The sequence below is a fragment of the Siphateles boraxobius genome, unplaced genomic scaffold, assembly GCF_051911475.1.
Source record: "Siphateles boraxobius isolate OS27281-9 unplaced genomic scaffold, OSU_SipBor_1 19, whole genome shotgun sequence".
NCBI classification, from domain to species: domain Eukaryota; kingdom Metazoa; phylum Chordata; class Actinopteri; order Cypriniformes; family Leuciscidae; genus Siphateles; species Siphateles boraxobius.
Window position 1 is genome coordinate 20,561 of NW_027508799.1, and position 18,131 is coordinate 38,691.

At 45.0% G+C, this 18,131-nt stretch overlaps 14 non-coding genes across 14 annotated transcripts; all 14 read left to right on the forward strand.

Moving 5' to 3' along the window:
• Positions 1–549: 549 nt before the first annotated feature.
• trnap-agg (transfer RNA proline (anticodon AGG)) lies at positions 550–621 on the forward strand. The gene has a single exon. It is a non-coding gene; the product is annotated as a tRNA-Pro (tRNA).
• Positions 622–709: 88 nt separating this feature from the next.
• trnai-aau (transfer RNA isoleucine (anticodon AAU)) lies at positions 710–783 on the forward strand. Its single transcript has one exon. It is a non-coding gene; the product is annotated as a tRNA-Ile (tRNA).
• A 236-nt stretch (positions 784–1,019) lies between these two features.
• trnaq-uug (transfer RNA glutamine (anticodon UUG)) lies at positions 1,020–1,091 on the forward strand. Its single transcript has one exon. It is a non-coding gene; the product is annotated as a tRNA-Gln (tRNA).
• Positions 1,092–1,940: 849 nt separating this feature from the next.
• trnai-aau (transfer RNA isoleucine (anticodon AAU)) lies at positions 1,941–2,014 on the forward strand. The gene has a single exon. It is a non-coding gene; the product is annotated as a tRNA-Ile (tRNA).
• An 83-nt stretch (positions 2,015–2,097) lies between these two features.
• trnaf-gaa (transfer RNA phenylalanine (anticodon GAA)) lies at positions 2,098–2,170 on the forward strand. The gene has a single exon. It is a non-coding gene; the product is annotated as a tRNA-Phe (tRNA).
• Positions 2,171–2,240: 70 nt separating this feature from the next.
• On the forward strand, positions 2,241–2,312 carry trnaq-uug (transfer RNA glutamine (anticodon UUG)). The gene has a single exon. It is a non-coding gene; the product is annotated as a tRNA-Gln (tRNA).
• Positions 2,313–2,621: 309 nt separating this feature from the next.
• On the forward strand, positions 2,622–2,694 carry trnaf-gaa (transfer RNA phenylalanine (anticodon GAA)). Its single transcript has one exon. It is a non-coding gene; the product is annotated as a tRNA-Phe (tRNA).
• Positions 2,695–3,957: 1,263 nt separating this feature from the next.
• trnaq-cug (transfer RNA glutamine (anticodon CUG)) lies at positions 3,958–4,029 on the forward strand. The gene has a single exon. It is a non-coding gene; the product is annotated as a tRNA-Gln (tRNA).
• A 6,920-nt stretch (positions 4,030–10,949) lies between these two features.
• trnap-agg (transfer RNA proline (anticodon AGG)) lies at positions 10,950–11,021 on the forward strand. The gene has a single exon. It is a non-coding gene; the product is annotated as a tRNA-Pro (tRNA).
• An 88-nt stretch (positions 11,022–11,109) lies between these two features.
• Positions 11,110–11,183, forward strand: trnai-aau (transfer RNA isoleucine (anticodon AAU)). The gene has a single exon. It is a non-coding gene; the product is annotated as a tRNA-Ile (tRNA).
• A 256-nt stretch (positions 11,184–11,439) lies between these two features.
• On the forward strand, positions 11,440–11,511 carry trnaq-uug (transfer RNA glutamine (anticodon UUG)). The gene has a single exon. It is a non-coding gene; the product is annotated as a tRNA-Gln (tRNA).
• A 654-nt stretch (positions 11,512–12,165) lies between these two features.
• trnaq-cug (transfer RNA glutamine (anticodon CUG)) lies at positions 12,166–12,237 on the forward strand. Its single transcript has one exon. It is a non-coding gene; the product is annotated as a tRNA-Gln (tRNA).
• A 4,866-nt stretch (positions 12,238–17,103) lies between these two features.
• trnaq-cug (transfer RNA glutamine (anticodon CUG)) lies at positions 17,104–17,175 on the forward strand. The gene has a single exon. It is a non-coding gene; the product is annotated as a tRNA-Gln (tRNA).
• Positions 17,176–17,828: 653 nt separating this feature from the next.
• Positions 17,829–17,900, forward strand: trnaq-cug (transfer RNA glutamine (anticodon CUG)). Its single transcript has one exon. It is a non-coding gene; the product is annotated as a tRNA-Gln (tRNA).
• The last annotated feature ends 231 nt before the right edge of the window (positions 17,901–18,131 follow it).

Sequence of the window (18,131 nt, forward strand, 5' to 3'; positions counted from 1 at the left end):
CACTGGAAAGAGCATCTCCCATCTTTCCAGCAAGGCTTTCAACCCCTGTCCTTTTGCACCCGGACCATCCTCACTACAGCCACCCACAGGACTGCAGCACCCTGCCCAGCCTCCTCTGCAGTCTCCTCCTCTGCACCCTGCCCATCCTCCTCTGCAGTCTCCTCCTGTGCACCCTGCCCAGCCTCCTCTGCAGTCTCCTTCTCTGCGCCCTGCCCAGCCTCCTCTGCAGTCTCCTCCTCTGCGCCCTGCTCAGCCTCCTCTGCAGTCTCCTCCACAGCCTTCTGTCCAGCCAAGTGCTGCCTCTGCTCCTGCAACATCAACTGGGTCCAGTGTTGCAGACCAGGCTCCTGTAAGTAAGCTTCTCATTATTCGTGTGCAGGTCCTGCAGCGTGATTTCCAATGACCACAAAAAAAGAGGCCCCATTTCCTCTGTGCTGGAAACTTTGCACCGGCTACCTTTTAATTGTTGATTTAATAAGAAAATTGCGCTTTAAGCCATGGAAGCTGAAATGTTTGCGGCCCGACAGCAGCACGGAGGATGTATGTTTCGGCTCGTTGGTCTAGGGGTATGATTCTCGCTTAGGGTGCGAGAGGTCCCGGGTTCAAATCCCGGACGAGCCCATTATTAGGCTTTGCTTTTAATCTCTTCAGCCTGATTAGGGCAACCAGGATATTTCTGAGCAATTGGGGATAAAATGTGCCAGAGAGAGGCCGGTTAGCTCAGTTGGTTAGAGCGTGGTGCTAATAACGCCAAGTTCACGGGTTCGATCCCCGTACGGGCCACTCATTTTCTCTCTGTGACCTTCGTTCTGCTCTTCTCGAAAATGACGGGCGGTCTCCCATACATCAATGCTGGCTAAACCACACAAGTACCTGGCAGAAATAGCTCAGTTGGGAGAGCGTTAGACTGAAGATCTAAAGGTCCCTGGTTCAATCCTGGGTTTCGGCAGAGGAACAACCTCCGCCTCTTTTAGTCTACCTTATTCCACCTCTCAGACAGCCAGTTAGCAGGGTGATTTGGTTTCATGGTGTAATGGTTAGCACTCTGGGCTTTGAATCCAGCGATCCGAGTTCAAATCTCGGTGGAACCTTTTTAGGATCTTTGCGGAAGGGATGGGAAAAACAGAGGTGATGCGCAACTGCTGACGTGGCGGTGAAATTGGCACTCTCAAACCGAGTCGGAATTGGGGAAACATGGGCTTAAAAGGCAAAGGCTTCTTTTGCTCCTTGCTATCGCGCTTCTGGACTGAATGACTTAAATCTCTGCACCTCATGGGAAAAGTTGACACACGCCGAGGTTCCATGGTGTAAGGGTTAGCACTCTGGGCTCTGAATCCAGTGATCCGAATTCAAATCTCGGTAGAAAATTTTTTAGGTTCTTCGCGGAAGGGAGGGAAAAAACAGAGGTGATGCGCAACTGCTGATGTGGCGGTGAAATTGGCACTCTCAAACCGAGTCGGAATTGGGGAAACATAGGCTGCTTCTCAATATCCCTCCTCGTCTCCTCGTTCCTCTGTCCTCCATCCTATGACCCGGAAACCGATCGAGCTCAGCCATCTTGAAGGACATCTCAATTCTCTAATTGCACCGCGAGGAGGCGAGGATCGAGGAGTGAGGAGGCTTTCAGAGGAGTCATGAGCGAAAAGAGGCCCCATTTCCTCTGTGCTGGAAACTTTGCACCGGCTACCTTTTAATTGTTGATTTAATAAGAAAATTGCGCTTTAAGCCATGGAAGCTGAAATGTTTGCGGCCCGACAGCAGCACGGAGGATGTATGTTTCGGCTCGTTGGTCTAGGGGTATGATTCTCGCTTAGGGTGCGAGAGGTCCCGGGTTCAAATCGCGGACAAGCCCATTATTAGGCTTTGCTTTTAATCTCTTCAGCCTGATTAGGGCAACCAGGATATTTCTGAGCAATTGGGGATAAAATGTGCCAGAGTGAGGCCGGTTAGCTCAGTTGGTTAGAGCGTGGTGCTAATAACGCCAAGGTCGCGGGTTCGATCCCTTTACGGGCCACTCTGTGACCTTCGTTCTGCTCTTCTCGAAAATAACGGGCGGTCTCCCATACATCCATGCTGGCTGAACCACACAAGTACCTGGCCGAAATAGCTCAGCTGGGAGAGCGTTAGACTGAAGATCTAAAGGTCCCTGGTTCAATCCCGGGTTTCGGCAGAGGAACAACCTCCGCCTCTTTTACTCTACCTTATTCCACCTCTCAGACAGCCAGTTAGCAGGGTGTTTTGGTTTCATGGTGTAATGGTTAGCACTCTGGGCTTTGAATCCAGCGATCCGAGTTCAAATCTCGGTGGAACCTTTTTAGGATCTTTGCGGAAGGGAGGGGAAAAACAGAGGTGATGCGCAACTGCTGACGTGGCGGTGAAATTGGCACTCTCAAACCGAGTCGGAATTGGGGAAACATGGGCTTAAAAGGCAAAGGCTTCTTTTGCTCCTTGCTATCGCGCTTCTGGACTGAATTACTTAAATCTCTGCACCTCATGGGAAAAGTTGACACATGCCGAGGTTCCATGGTGTAAGGGTTAGCACTCTGGGCTCTGAATCCAGTGATCCGAATTCAAATCTCGGTGGGACCTTCATTTGCCAGGCTAAACAGCACGAGTATCTGGCCGAAATAGCTCAGTTGGGAGAGTGTTAGACTGAAGATCTAAAGGTCCCTGGTTCAATCTCGGGTTTCGGCAGAGGAACCACGCCCGCCTCATTTAAGCTACCTGATTCCACCTAGCCTCATCGCTATCTGCCTCTCAGACAGACAGCTGGGAGGGTGTGTTGGTTCCATGGTGTAATGGTTAGCACTCCGGGCTTTGAATCCAGCGATCCGATTTCAAATCTCGGTAGAACATTTTTTAGGTTCTTCGCGGAAGGGAGGGAAAAAACAGAGGTGATGCGCAACTGCTGACGTGGCGGTGAAATTGGCACTCTCAAACCGAGTCGGAATTGGGGAAACATAGGGTGCTTCTCAATATCCCTCCTCGTCTCCTCGTTCCTCTGTCCTCCATCCTATGACCCGGAAACCGATCGAGCTCAGCCATCTTGAAGGACATCTCAATTCTCTAATTGCACCGCGAGGAGGCGAGGATCGAGGAGTGAGGAGGCTTTCAGAGGAGTCATGAGCGAGGATACACAGGTGTATCCTATGCGGAAGTGTTTTATTGACTAAACGTGACGCACGTATACATTCTCCTCCCCCTTCACATCGGTCACAATCTGTTTTAAAGTGTACTTTTCCTTTGCAGTTTATATAAACCACACATTACACATATTTCAACAGGGTATCTTGCTTTATTATTATTTATTATGAATTTCTTAAATAAACAAACTGCAACAACATGAGGGCAGATCCTTTGAGCGCTGCTGATGACGCTATGAAGTGACGCTCGAGTGATCAAGTATTCCAATGTATAAAAAAGCTTTCATTCGATTCCTCCATCCTCATTTTTGTCATTCATTACATTATTTTGAGCACAAGAAGATTTTTACTAAAACCTTTTAAAAAAAAAGTTTAATTCATATATGTTATACTATACTATGTTATACACCAGTATACATATTTATGTTATCTTTTTAAATACTATGTTATACATATTTAAAAATACATGAAGAGGCAAAAACAAGTGTTTTTTTGTTTCAACAAATGACTCTCAACTATGTTATAAAAGATATACCAAAACGATTTGATATACCATTTTAAGTTTTAGATCTGTTTGATGATCATATTATTATGAATTGTCATAAACGCCTTTATGTAATATTTGGTGTTTCTTAGTAATCTCTGCCACAAAAGCTAAACAAAACAAAACGATTTAAGCATGGCATGATACCAGCAAGATTGTACCAACAAGTGTTATTTATTTTCTTATTAATAAGTTCATCACACTATTTACAATTTGTACACAAGGCAATTCAAATCTCTGCTGCTCATGGGAAAAGTTGACACACGCCAAGGTTCCATGGTGTAATGGTTAGCACTCTTGGCTCTGAATCCAGCGATCCGAGTTCAAATCTCGGTGGGACCTGCTTTTCCAGGAATGTGTGCAGTACCTCGTTCAAAAAAACTTTTTCGGCAGCACTGAGCCGCAAGAGCTCATCTAGGTAGTGCCCCATGAAGGGGGGGCGTAAAAAGGATGGACAGCCCTGGAGAATGGAGGCATCAATCCCGCTACCTCTCGCATGCTAAGCAAGCGCTCTACCATTTGAGCTAATTTACCATTTGAGGCCGAAGAGCTCTCACAGGAGGAGGGGGAGGGCGAGCTGGGCCCGCAGGCTTTGGTGGTTGTGGGGCCTGGCGTTTTTTTGGTTGGTATCTGGGGGCTCGCAGCAAAAGAGTGGGATAGTCTAGTTCCAGCATGCACCAGTTGTTCCATTTTCTCTGAGAAGCACAGAAGTGGAGATGCTGGAGAGAGTGATAATGTTTCCGGTGAGAGGGATTTTTGCTCTGGTGTTATTGGAGGCTGTAATATGCTGTCCTGGTTTCCCTGGCTGTTTTCCAGAAAGTCGTCTATGGGTGCTGTATCTTGGAGCAGTGCTGGTATGTCACAGTCTGTCTGTGGTGAGCTCTGTGGGCAGGGCTCAGCTGAGATTGTGTCCGTGAGCAGAGGTTGTTGTGGCTGAGTGGTGTTATCACTGTCCTTGTGTGATGTGTCAACCGCATGTCCATTCAGGTGCTGAAGTGAAATCCTGTGGTCATTCATACTGTATCCAGGTGTGTGTGTGCCATTCAGGTTGAGTGGATTGGCACACATTGCAGAAGGATGACGGAGGGAGAAGTAGATATTGTCCTTTGGCACTCTTGAACCAAGTTTGTTTGGGTGGTGGCCATCCTGTTGAAACAGTTGCCTCTGACTCCAGAAAAGATTGAAGTTGTCAATAAAGTTCACTCCTTTTATATTGCAGGTTTTTTGCAGCCATGTATTAACCTGTTAACCGTTGCCAGAGCGTCGGCGCACTGACGCGTTTTTTGTTTATTTAGTTCAAATTTACTATCAGATTTAATGTTATACCTTGACAAACTATACATCGTTAAAAAGATATAATTCTCAAGATTCAGTATTTGACCACTATTGTATTCTGAGAAACTTATAGTGACAGTTATGTCTTAATTTGTGTCAGGAGTTATGAAATAAAAAAATGAGTCGATACCTTTAATATGAATTATGAGCGTCAGCTGGTCCATTCATAAAAAACACTCCGTGCTGTCGTCATGACAGCGATTCACAAAACATCGTCCCTCAGGGCTTTAGCTCAAAAATGTGCAGACTTGGAGAAATATTGATATATTCTCATAGATTCACATCATATTTCTATATACAGGAATAATATTTATTGAATTTATACCCAAATGCGTCGATGTAATCATTATGATCGCTTCTTACTGAGATGTGCTGTTTTTTCAATTCATACCAATAGCCTGAGGGCGCTATATGCACAATAATAGTCCATATATGGATCACGAAGAAGACCCATAGTCATGTGACATTCCAGGACGTCACTGATACAGAAAGTAGCTGACAGAGATCGCTGTAACATGCAGATAAAGATGTTTTGAAGACAATAAACATGATTGCAATGATATTTGAGTTACCTGTGTTCTTCAAGCCATGCCAGGTATTTCATAATAATAGATTATATTTATAATGTAATGCTAATCGATATAGATTTCATCATCGTGCAGAACACTATAAATAATACATTTTCTGTCGGATTTTTTTTTATCTGAAGCCAAATTAGATCACAGAAGATTATTTAAAACACTCGACTTGCGTTATAAAGTAAGTTTGGAGCACAAACATGGTTTTAATTCACCATCGTGTATTGATGGTGTGCTAAGCTAACATGCTAGCTAGCCAAGGTGCACCTGCCACCAGCAGTTATTGTTTTATGATTTTTTTCTAAATAGGAATGCTTACTGAAATGTTTCAGTGCATTTGATACCAGTTTCAAATATTTAGTGAGAACTTTGATAAAAGAAATTAGGTTTTGAAACCCTATGAATAGCCTGTGAATAGCCAGTCGTTAGTAGCTATAATGCAGACAAAAGAAATGCATATTTAGAGCCATAACCAGTCTGGAGAGGTGTAAATGTGTGCAGGGGAGACTGACAATGAAGTGGGCTCGTTTGCACCACAAAACAATAGAGACAATAGACTGAATAGATGACTCAGAAGATGACTAAACATCAGTTTGCATTTTAGAGTCTAATCAAAATAAAGTAATTTGACATGATCTTGAAAAACATTTAACTAAATACAGAGTTTTAGACTTATCATTTTCAGATTTTAAATATAAAATGGTCACACATATGGCTTTAGCTGCAGTGCATTTCTAGATTGCTCCAGGGCCAACTTCAATTTTATTTTTATGAAGATGTTTCATAAAAATAAATTTCTAATAACTTTACAAAACTTTGAAGCTATTTAAAAAAAAAAATTCATTATGAAAATAATTAATTCTACATTTACAATAAACTACTAGGTGTCAGCTTTCAAATGAGATCATACTTGTGCTTTTAGTGCAAAGGGTTCTTGAACTGTATCTGTTTAAGTTTGGGTATGCCATTTCTGGGGATTTTTCAAAAGTGGGCTTGAAGCTTAACAGGTTAAGCCCAAGCAACCATGAAAACCTGTTTGTTCCTCTTGCTGGGAGTGGTCCACTGATGAATGTTTGAACTTTCAGTCTTTTAAGTGTTTCAAAAAGTTCATTGAAATCCTTTTTAAGAAGTTCCGACTGCTCTTTATGAATATCATTCTTCCCCACATGAATGATGAGTCGATTTGCAGTCTTATGTTTCATCAGAATGTTCTGAAGTTCCCTGTTTACATCAGAAGTTGTTGCTTGTGGAAGGCAGCACGTTGTTGTATCCCTGCTATTAATGTTTCTGATTACGGAGTCGCCCACTATCAGAGTCCTGGGCTCGACTGCACTGTGAGCTGAGTGCCGCTGTCTGCTCGACCTTGAGCCCCAGTTAGCATCAGTGTTAGCTACTGGCTGATTCTGTCTGTGTGCGATCACGTTCATCAAATTTGGGGATTCCTCATTCATTAATACTTCAAATCTGTTCTCAAGATGTATAGGCGGTGGTAGGAGACCAGTGTTTGCAGTCCTTGTCAGAGCCGTATCTGGGGTAGAGGATGCTACTGCAGTAATATGTGATGCTCGTGACAATCTGATGTCTCGAGTGCCTTTGGGTCTCGCACCCTGTTTGTGCCATCGATTAGTAAAACAATCGGCTTGTTTCTCTACACTCAGTATGGCCTGTCGAGAAGCACTAGATTCATGGGACTCACCGGCTGTATGCTGAGGACGTCCATGACGAAGCTCTGTTGTGTGTTCCGTCTGGTTTGGTGGTCCCGCAATTAACTTTTTTTCAAGAATTGCAATCCTTTGTAAAAGTCTGTGGCAGTTGGAGCAGCAAGTAGATTCCAGAGGAGGCATTTTCTTATCCTTATGAATGTAGGCAGTTGTGTTTTCTCTTCCCCGGAATGTAAGCTTTCAGTGGGAGGCTGGTCGAATAAAATAATTCTGCTTTTTTTTGTAGTAATCCAAGCGTTTGAGCACCGTGCTGATTTGCTGAAGTTAAAATTAGGTGATAAAAGGAGATAAAATATAGAAATATAAAAGCGATAGAGCAAAGCGCGGAGCAGTAAGCGAGAGCGTCTGAACAGTAGCTGAGCAGGAAGTAGTCGTCATCAGTAGTAATTATCGTCATCTTTGCAACAGGTAAGTCTATTCTTCACAACTGTATAATCGATCATTATTTATTAATAAACAGTGTTTGTTTTTAGACAATTAAACATGCCAATAAAGCTAGCTAGCGTGTAATAGCACACGTTTTCTTCTGTACATGTGAACCTGCAACTTTACCATGATATACAGTAAAAAACATGCCACTACTGTCAAGATAATTAGCCGACCGCTAATTAAGCTATATCCTCCTTAAACCATTTTTTTGTTGTTGTTAATTTAGTATTTTTTTGTGTCATTCATTACATTATTTTGAGCACAAGAAGATTTTTACTAAAACCTTTAAAAAAAAAGTTTAATTCATATATGTTATACTATAGTATGTTATACACCAGTATACATATTTATGTTATCTTTTTAAATACTATGTTATACATATTTAAAAAGACATGAATAGGCAAAAACAAGTGTTTTTTTGTTTCAACAAATGATTCTCAACTATGTTATAAAAGATATACCAAAACGATTTGATATACCATTTTAAGTTTTAGATCTGTTTGATGATCATATTATTATGAATTGTCATAAACGCCTTTATGTTATATTTGGTGTTTCTTAGTAATCTCTGCCACAAAAGCTAAACAAAACAAAACGATTTAAGCATGGCATGATACCAGCAAGATTGTACCAAGAAGTGTTATTTATTTTCTTATTAATAAGTTCATCACACTATTTACAATTTGTACACAAGGCAATTCAAAGTGATTCACAGTTGTATAAAAAACAATAATGCTTATGCTCATAATAATAATAATCATTAATTATTATAATATTATAATAATTAATTACATAAAAAAGAAATGCTGTAGTAAAATACTTTCAGTTGGAATATGACAGCTATGTAACGTTCTGTTTATGCCTGTGTCCTTTCAGATTATGTATGCATACCCGGTTTTACGAAGAACCTCTGAGGGTCGACTCCTTATGGGGCCAACTGAGGAGGCCAATAGGAGGAAGATCGTGTTGGCAGGGAGGGCCAGGTGTAAGGAGGAGGTCCTGGCTGAGGCCACTGCCTTTGTGAGGCAGAATGGAGGGAATCCTGGAGACCAGTTCCTGGTTCTGGCTCACTGCAAGATCCAGTTTGGGAAACACCAGGGTCAGAGGTTCCTGTGGCTGCTGGAGAACTCACTGGGGTATGCCTGCTATCTGGTCAGCAGCATTTTGGGGGAGGAGGAGATGGACAACCCGCTGTCGGACAACAAACACCTGTTCCTCAGATACACCTCGCAGATCAGGGAGGTAGGCGAGGCTGTGGAGGTGTATCATATAAAACAGGCCATGCTGCAGGAGGCCCAGAGGACAGGAGACTCTGGATGTCTGATGGTAGAGTTTGGGGATTTTAAGGGTAGGTCAATGAAGGAGGTGTATGAGGACCCAAGCAAGGAGGCCCAGGCTCTCATCACCTACCTGAAGAAGGCAAAGGCCAGGCCTAACACCAATATGGCCCTTTTCAAAGCATACGTGCTGAAGAGGCAGGCTCCAGCCCACGTGCCCACCACCACTGTGCCCACTGCATCTGTCCTCACTGCTGCTGTGCCCACTGCCACTGTGTCTGTTCCTCCTCCACCTACTGCCACTAAGAACAGGCCACTGCTGGCGACCAATGTGAAGGCCCTGTTGGCGCGGGGGAAGCATTTATTTGCTTCACAGCTGGCACAAAAGATTTTGGCTCCAGCCAAACCCTGTAAGTGATTTGCAATCTTTAAAATCATTACAGTATATATTATGCAGTATATATGTCTAACAAAAATACATGTTCAACAGCTGCAGGACCACGTGTACATCCTGCGTCTGAGTCCGCAGCCCGGAGACAGCTCTTTACATGTGGTGAGTATCACTTAACGCATACAAGTGTGTTGGTGACATGTGCTTAGTGTTTCATGTTATTTTACAGACTCTGTGCTACGGATTTTTTTGAGGAGGAAGATGACCTGGAGATGGCAACTGTAGCCTCGCAAGCTGAGGAACAACTTCCTCAAGGTATGTAAATCTTGAACAATATTTTACAAACAATTACAAATAAAACAAAACAGTATTTTTTAAATGACATATTATTTTATTTCACAACACAGAGGAATGGCACTTCTCAGGTGTCAATCTACATTCACTCTTTGAGTGAACATCCTCAAAGGAAAAAAGATAATTTAAAGGTGTATGAAAAAGGTTTTATTTAATTTTTTAACGTAATCACTGACTAAAGCTCATTCTTGTCATCTCACACTTCCCCCCCTCCCCTTGGAATAAGTGGCTGTTGTAGTGTTTGGTCTGCTTCGCTTCACACTTGGCTGATCCCATCTTTTTTTCTTCTTGTATTTCTTCTAATGGTGCTTGGATGAAAAACAGGATGATTTTCACTGCTTCCTTCCATCTTTTCATCATCATGTCATCTCTCTACTAATCATACATGCTTTGCAGTAAACCTTGTAATCGCAGTAGCTGTCCAGCAGAGCTGAGAAAGTCATGCAGTGAAAGTCTAAAACAATAAGATAATTTTGTTGTGTTTTTTTACGCTCCAGCCACTGCAGGCTCGAGAGGCCCTGCTCCTGCCCCGGCTCGTGCTACTGCCCCTGCTCCTGCCCCTTATCCTGCTCCTCCAGCATTGTGGACCCCTGGCCAGGTGTCCCAGTCGCCTGCAGAGCTTCCTGTCCACTGGAAAGAGCAACTCCTATCTTTCCAGCAAGGCCTTCAACCCCTGTCCCTCTGCACCAGGACCATCCTCACTACAGCCACCCACAGGACTGCAGCGCCCTGCCCAGCCTCCTCTGCAGTCTCCTCCTCTGCGCCCTGCCCAGCCTCCTCTGCAGTCTCCTCCTCTGCGCCCTGCCCAGCCTCCTCTGCAGTCTCCTCCTCTGCGCCCTGCCCAGCCTCCTCTGCAGTCTCCTCCTCTGCGCCCTGTTCAGCCTCCTCTGCAGTCTCCTCCACAGCCTTCTGTCCAGCCAAGTGCTGCCTCTGCTCCTGCAACATCAACTGGGTCCAGTGTTGCAGACCAGGCTCCTGTAAGTAAGCTTCTCATTATTCGTGTGCAGGTGCTGCAGCGTGACTTCCAATGACCACAAAAAAAGAGGCCCCATTTCCTCTGTGCTGGAAACTTTGCACCGGCTACCTTTTAATTGTAGATTTAATCAAAAAATTGAGCTTTAAGCCATGCAAGCTGAAATGTTTGCGGCCCGGCAGCAGCAGGGAGGATGTATGTATCGGCTCGTTGGTCTAGGGGTATGATTCTCGCTTAGGGTGCGAGAGGTCCCGGGTTCAAATCCCGGACGAGCCCATTATTAGGCTTTGCTTTTAATCTCTTCAGCCTGATTAGGGCAACGAGGATATTTCTGAGAAATTGGGGATAAAATGTGCCAGAGAGAGGCCGGTTAGCTCAGTTGGTTAGAGCGTGGTGCTAATAACGCCAAGGTCGCGGGTTCGATCCCCGTATGGGCCACTCATTTTCTCTCTGGGACCTTCGCTCTGCTCTTCTCGAAAATGACGGGCGGTCTCCCAGACATCCGTGCTGGCTAAATCATACAAGTACCTGGCCGAAATAGCTCAGTTGGGAGACCGTTTGACTGAAGATCTGAAGGTCCCTGGTTCAATCCCGGGTTTCGGCAGAGGAACCACGTCCGCCTCTTTTAGTCTACCTGATTCCACCTAGCCTCATCGCTATCTGCCTCTCAGACAGCCAGCTAGCAGAGTGTGTTGGTTCCATGGTGTAATGGTTAGCACTCTGGGCTTTGAATCCAGCGATCCGAGTTCAAATCTCGGTGGGACCTGCATTTGCTAGGAATGTGTGCAGTACCTCGTTCGAAAAAACATTTTCGGCAGCACTGAGCCGCAAGAGCTCATCTAGGTAGTGCCCCTTGAAGGGGGGCGTAAAAAGGATGGACAGCACTGGACAATGCAGGCATCGATCACGCTACCCCTCGCATGCTAAGCGAGCGCTCTACCATTTGAGCTAATTCCCCTCGATGATGGAGAGAAGGTGTCCATCGCTCTCAAAGACAAAGACGAGGCGCGATCCCTAGCACGTGTGCAGGTGCTGCAGCGTGATTTCCAATGACCACAAAAAAACAGGCCGCATTTCCTCTGTGCTGGCAACTTTGCACTGGCTACCTTTTAATTGTAGATTTCATCAAAAAATTGCGCTTTGAATCCAGCGATCCGAGTTCAAATCTCGGTGGAACCTTTTTAGGTTCTTTGCGGAAGGGAGGGAAAAAACAGAGGTGATGCGCAACTGCTGACGTGGCGGTGAAATTGGCACTCTCAAACCGAGTCGGAATTGGGGAAACATGGGCTTAAAAAGCAAAGGCTTCATTTGCTCCTTGCTATTGTGCTTCTGGACTCAATGACTTAAATCCTTGCTATCGTGCTTCTGGACTCAATGACTTAAATCTCTGGTGCTCATGGGAAAAGTTGACACACGCCAAGGTTCCATGGTGTAATGGTTAGCACTCTGGGCTCTGAATCCAGCGATCCGAGTTCAAATCTCGGTGGGACCTGCTTTTGCCAGGAATGTGTGCAGTACCTCGTTCGAAAAAACTTTTTCGGCAGCACTGAGCCGCAAGAGCTCATCTAGGTAGTGCCCCTTGTAGGGGGGCGTAAAAAGGATGGACAGCACTGGAGAATAAAGGCATCGATCCCACTACCTCTCGCTTGCGCCTACTGCTTCCTACCGATTGAGCCAAAGTAAGCCCAAAGTGAGCCCACGTGAGCCAATCGTGTTTCTCTGCTGTGGCTTACTTTTGACCAATCGCGTTCTCTCCAGTGGCTTACTTTTGACCAATCGTGTTTCTCTCCTGTGGCTTACTTTTGACCAATCGCCTTTCTCTCCTGTGGCTTACTTTTGATCAATCGCGTTTCTCTCCTGGCTCTGCTCCTGTGGCTTACTTTTGACCAATCGGCGACCGCTATTATTATCGTCATCTTTGCAATCTTTGCAACAGGTAAGTCTATTCTTCACGACTGTATAATCGATCATTATTTATTCATAAACAGTGTTTGTTTTTAGACAATTAAACATGCCAATAAAGCTAGCTAGCGTGTAATAGCACACGTTTTCTTCTGTACATTTGAACCTGCAACTTTACCATGATATACAGTAAAAAACATGCCACTACTGTCAAGATAATTAGCCGACCGCTAATTAAGCTATATCCTCCTTAAACCATTTTTTTGTTGTTGTTAATTTAGTATTTTTTTGTGTCATTCATTACATTATTTTGAGCACAAGAAGATTTTTACTAAAACCTTTAAAAAAAAAAGTTTAATTCATATATGTTATACTATAGTATGTTATACACCAGTATACATATTTATGTTATCTTTTTAAATACTATGTTATACATATTTAAAAAGACATGAATAGGCAAAAACAAGTGTTTTTTTGTTTCAACAAATGATTCTCAACTATGTTATAAAAGATATACCAAAACGATTTGATATACCATTTTAAGTTTTAGATCTGTTTGATGATCATATTATTATGAATTGTCATAAACGCCTTTATGTTATATTTGGTGTTTCTTAGTAATCTCTGCCACAAAAGCTAAACAAAACAAAACGATTTAAGTATGGCATGATACCAGCAAGATTGTATCAAGAAGTGTTATTTATTTTCTTATTAATAAGTTCATCACACTATTTACAATTTGTACACAAGGCAATTCAAAGTGATTCACAGTTGTATAAAAACAATAATGCTTATGCTCATAATAATAATAATCATTAATTATTATAATATTATAATAATTAATTACATAAAAAAGAAATGCTGTAGTAAAATACTTTCAGTTGGAATATGACAGCTATGTAACGATCTGTTTATGCCTGTGTCCTTTCAGATTATGTATGCATACCCGGTTTTACGAAGAACCTCTGAGGGTCGACTCCTTATGGGGCCAACTGAGGAGGCCAATAGGAGGAAGATCGTGTTGGCAGGGAGGGCCAGGTGTAAGGAGGAGGTCCTGGCTGAGGCCACTGCCTTTGTGAGGCAGAATGGAGGGAATCCTGGAGACCAGTTCCTGGTTCTGGCTCACTGCAAGATCCAGTTTGGGAAACACCCGGGTCAGAGGTTCCTGTGGCTGCTGGAGAACTCACTGGGGTATGCCTGCTATCTGGTCAGCAGCATTTTGGGGGAGGAGGAGAGGGACAACCCGCTGTCGGACAACAAACACCTGTTCCTCAGATACACCTCGCAGATCAGGGAGGTAGGCGAGGCTGTGGAGGTGTATCTTATAAAACAGGCCATGCTGCAGGAGGCCCAGAGGACAGGAGACTCTGGATGTCTGATGGTGGAGTTTGGGGATTTTAAGGGTAGGTCAATGAATGAGGTGTATGAGGACCCAAGCAAGGAGGCCCAGGCTCTCATCACCTACCTGAAGAAGGCAAAGGCCAGGCCTAACACCAATATGGCCCTTTTCAAAGCATACGTGCTGAAGAGGCAGGCTCCAGCCCACGTGCCCACCACCACTGTGCCCACTGCATCTGTCCTCACTGCTGCTGTGCCCACTGCCACTGTGTCTGTTCCTCCTCCACCTACTGCCACTAAGAACAAGCCACTGCTGGCGACCAATGTGAAGGCCCTGTTGGCGCGGGGGATGCATTTATTTGCTTCACAGCTGGCACAAAAGATTTTGGCTCCAGCCAAACCCTGTAAGTGATTTGCAAGCTTTAAAATCATTACAGTATATATTATGCAGTATATATGTCTAACGAAAATACGTGTTCAACAGCTGCAGGACCACGTGTACATCCTGCGTCTGAGTCCGCAGCCCGGAGACAGCTCTTTACATGTGGTGAGTATCACTTAACGCATACAAGTGTGTTGGTGACATGTGCTTAGTGTTTTATGTTATTTTACAGACTCTGCTGCTACGGATTTTTTTGAGGAGGAAGATGACCTGGAGATGGCAACTGTAGCCTCGCAAGCTGAGGAACAACTTCCTCAAGGTATGTAAATCTTGAACAATATTTTACAAACAATTACAAATAAAACAAAACAGTATTTTTTAAATGACATATTATTTTATTTCACAACACAGAGGAATGGCACTTCTCAGGTGTCAATCTACATTCACTCTTTGAGTGAACATCCTCAAAGGAAAAAAGATAATTTAAAGGTGTATGTAAAAGGTTTTATTTCATTTTTTATCGTAATCACAGACTAAAGCTCATTCTTGTCATCTCACACTTCCCCCACTCCCCTTGGAATAAGTGGCTGTTGTAGTGTTTGGTCTGCTTCGCTTCACACTTGGCTGATCCCATCTTTTTTTCTTCTTGTATTTCTTCTAATGGTGCTTGGATGAAAAACAGGATGATTTTCACTGCTTCCTTCCATCTTTTCATCATCATGTCATCTCTCTACTAATCATACATGCTTTGCAGTAAACCTTGTAATCGCAGTAGCTGTCCAGCAGAGCTGAGAAAGTCATGCAGTGAAAGTCTAAAACAATAAGATAATTTTGTTGTGTTTTTTTTACGCTCCAGCCACTGCAGGCTCGAGAGGCCCTGTCCTGCCCCGGCTCGTGCTACTGCCCCTGCTCCTGTCCCTTATCCTGCTCCTCCAGCATTGTGGACCCCTGGCCAGGTGTCCCAGTCGCCTGCAGAGCTTCCTGTCCACTGGAAAGAGCAACTCCCATCTTTCCAGCAAGGCCTTCAACCCCTGTCCCTCTGCACCAGGACCATCCTCACTACAGCCACCCACAGGACTGCAGCGCCCTGCCCAGCCTCCTCTGCAGGTTCCTCCTCTGCGCCCTGCCCAGCCTCCTCTGCAGTCTCCTCCTCTGCGCCCTGCCCAGCCTCCTCTGCAGTCTCCTCCTCTGCGCCCTGCCCAGCCTCCTCTGCAGTCTCCTCCTCTGCGCCCTGTTCAGCCTCCTCTGCAGTCTCCTCCACAGCCTTCTGTCCAGCCAAGTGCTGCCTCTGCTCCTGCAACATCAACTGGGTCCAGTGTTGCAGACCAGGCTCCTGTAAGTAAGCTTCTCATTATTCGTGTGCAGGTGCTGCAGCGTGATTTCCAATGACCACAAAAAAAGAGGCCGCATTTCCTCTGTGCTGGAAACTTTGCACTGGCTACCTTTTAATTGTAGATTTAATCAAAAAATTGCGCATTAAGCCATGCAAGCTGAAATGTTTGCGGCCCGGCAGCAGCAGGGAGGATGTATGTTTCGGCTCATTGGTATAGGGGTATGATTCTTGCTTAGGGTGCGAGAGGTCCCGGGTTCAAATCCCGGACGAGCCCATTATTAGGCTTTGCTTTTAATCTCTTCAGCCTGATTAGGGCAACCAGGATATTTATATCCCGGGTTTCGGCAGAGGAACCACGTCCGCCTCTTTTAGTCTACCTGATTCCACCTAGCCTCATCGCTATCTGCCTCTCAGACAGCCAGCTATCAGGACGTGTTGGTTCCATGGTGTAATGGTTAGCACTTTGGGCTTTGAATCCAGCGATCCAAGTTCCAATCTCGGTAGAACCTTTTCAGGTTCTTTGCGGAAGGGTGGGAAAAAACAGAGGTGATGCGCAACTGCTGACGTGGCAGTGAAATTGGCACTCTCAAACAGAGTCGGAATTGGGGAAACATGGGCTTAAAAAGCAAAGGCTTCATCTGCTCCTTGCTATCGTGCTTTTGGACTCAATGACTTAAATCTCTGCTGCTCATGGGAAAAGTTGACACACGCCAAGGTTCCACGGTGTAATGGTTTGCACTCTGGGCTCTGAATCCAGCGATCCGAGTTCAAATCTCGGTGGGACCTGCTTTTGCCAGGAATGTGTGCAGTACCTCGTTCGAAAAAACTTTTTCGGCAGCACTGAGCCGAAAGAGCTCATCTAGGTAGTGCCCCTTGAAGGGGGGCGTAAAAAGGATGGACAGCACTGGAGAATGCAGGCATCGATCCCTCTACCTCTCGCATGCTAAGCGAGCGCTCTACCATTTGAGTTACTTCCCCTCGATGATGGAGAAGAGGTGTCCATCGCTCTCAAAGACAAAGACGAGGCGCGAGCCCTAGCACGTGTGCAGGTGCTGCAGCGTGATTTCCAATGACCACAAAAAAGAGGCCGCATTTCCTCTGTGCTGGCAACTTTGCACTGGCTACCTTTTAATTGTAGATTTAATCAAAAAATTGCGCTTTGACTCCAGCGATCCGAGTTCAAATCTCGGTGGAACCTTTTTAGGTTCTTTGTGGAAGGGAGGGAAAAAACAGAGGTGATGCGCAACTGCTGACGTGGCGGTGAAATTGGCACTCTCAAACCGAGTCGGAATCGGGGAAACATGGGCTTAAAAAGCAAAGGCTTCATTTGCTCCTTGCTATCGTGCTTCTGGACTCAATGACTTAAATCTCTGCTGCTCATGGGAAAAGTTGACACACGCCAAGGTTCCATGGTGTAATGGTTAGCAGTCTGGGCTCTGAATCCAGCGATCCGAGTTCAAATCTCGGTGGGACCTGCTTTTCCAGGAATGTGTGCAGTACCTCGTTCAAAAAAACTTTTTCGGCAGCACTGAGCCGCAAGAGCTCATCTAGGTAGTGCCCCTTGAAGGGGGGGCGTAAAAAGGATGGACAGCCCTGGAGAAAGCAGGCATCGATCCCACTACCTCTCGCATGCTAAGCAAGCGCTCTACCATTTGAGCTAATTCCCCTCCATGATGGAGAGAAGGTGTCCATCGCTCTCAAAGACAAAGACGAGGCGCGATCCCTAGCACGTGTGCAGGTGCTGCAGCGTGATTTCCAATGACCACAAAAAAACAGGACGCATTTCCTCTCTGCTGGCAACTTTGCACTGGCTACCTTTTAATTGTAGATTTAATCAAAAAATTGCGCTTTGAATCCAGCGATCCGAGTTCAAATCTCGGTGGAACCTTTTTAGGTTCTTTGCGGAAGGGAGGGAAAAAACAGAGGTGATGCGCAACTGCTGACGTGGCGGTGAAATTGGCACTCTCAAACCGAGTCGGAATTGGGGAAACATGGGCTTAAAAAGCAAAGGCTTCATCTGCTTCTTCCTATCGTGCTTCTGTACTCAATGACTTAAATCCTTGCTATCGTGCTTCTGGACTCAATGACTTAAATCCTCCTGCTCATGGGAAAAGTTGACACACGCCAAGGTTCCATGGTGTAATGGTTAGCACTCTGGGCTCTGAATCCAGCGATCCGAGTTCAAATCTCGGTGGGACCTGCTTTTGCCAGGAATGTGTGCAGTACCTCGTTTGAAAAAACTTTTTCGGCAGCACTGAGCCGCAAGAGCTCATCTAGGTAGTGCCCCTTGAAGGGGGGCGTAAAAAGGATGGACAGCACTGGAGAATGCAGGCATCGATCCCACTACCTCTCGCTTGCGCCTACTGCTTCCTACCGATTGAGCCAAAGTAAGCCCAAAGTAAGCCCACGTGAGCCAATCGTGTTTCTCTGC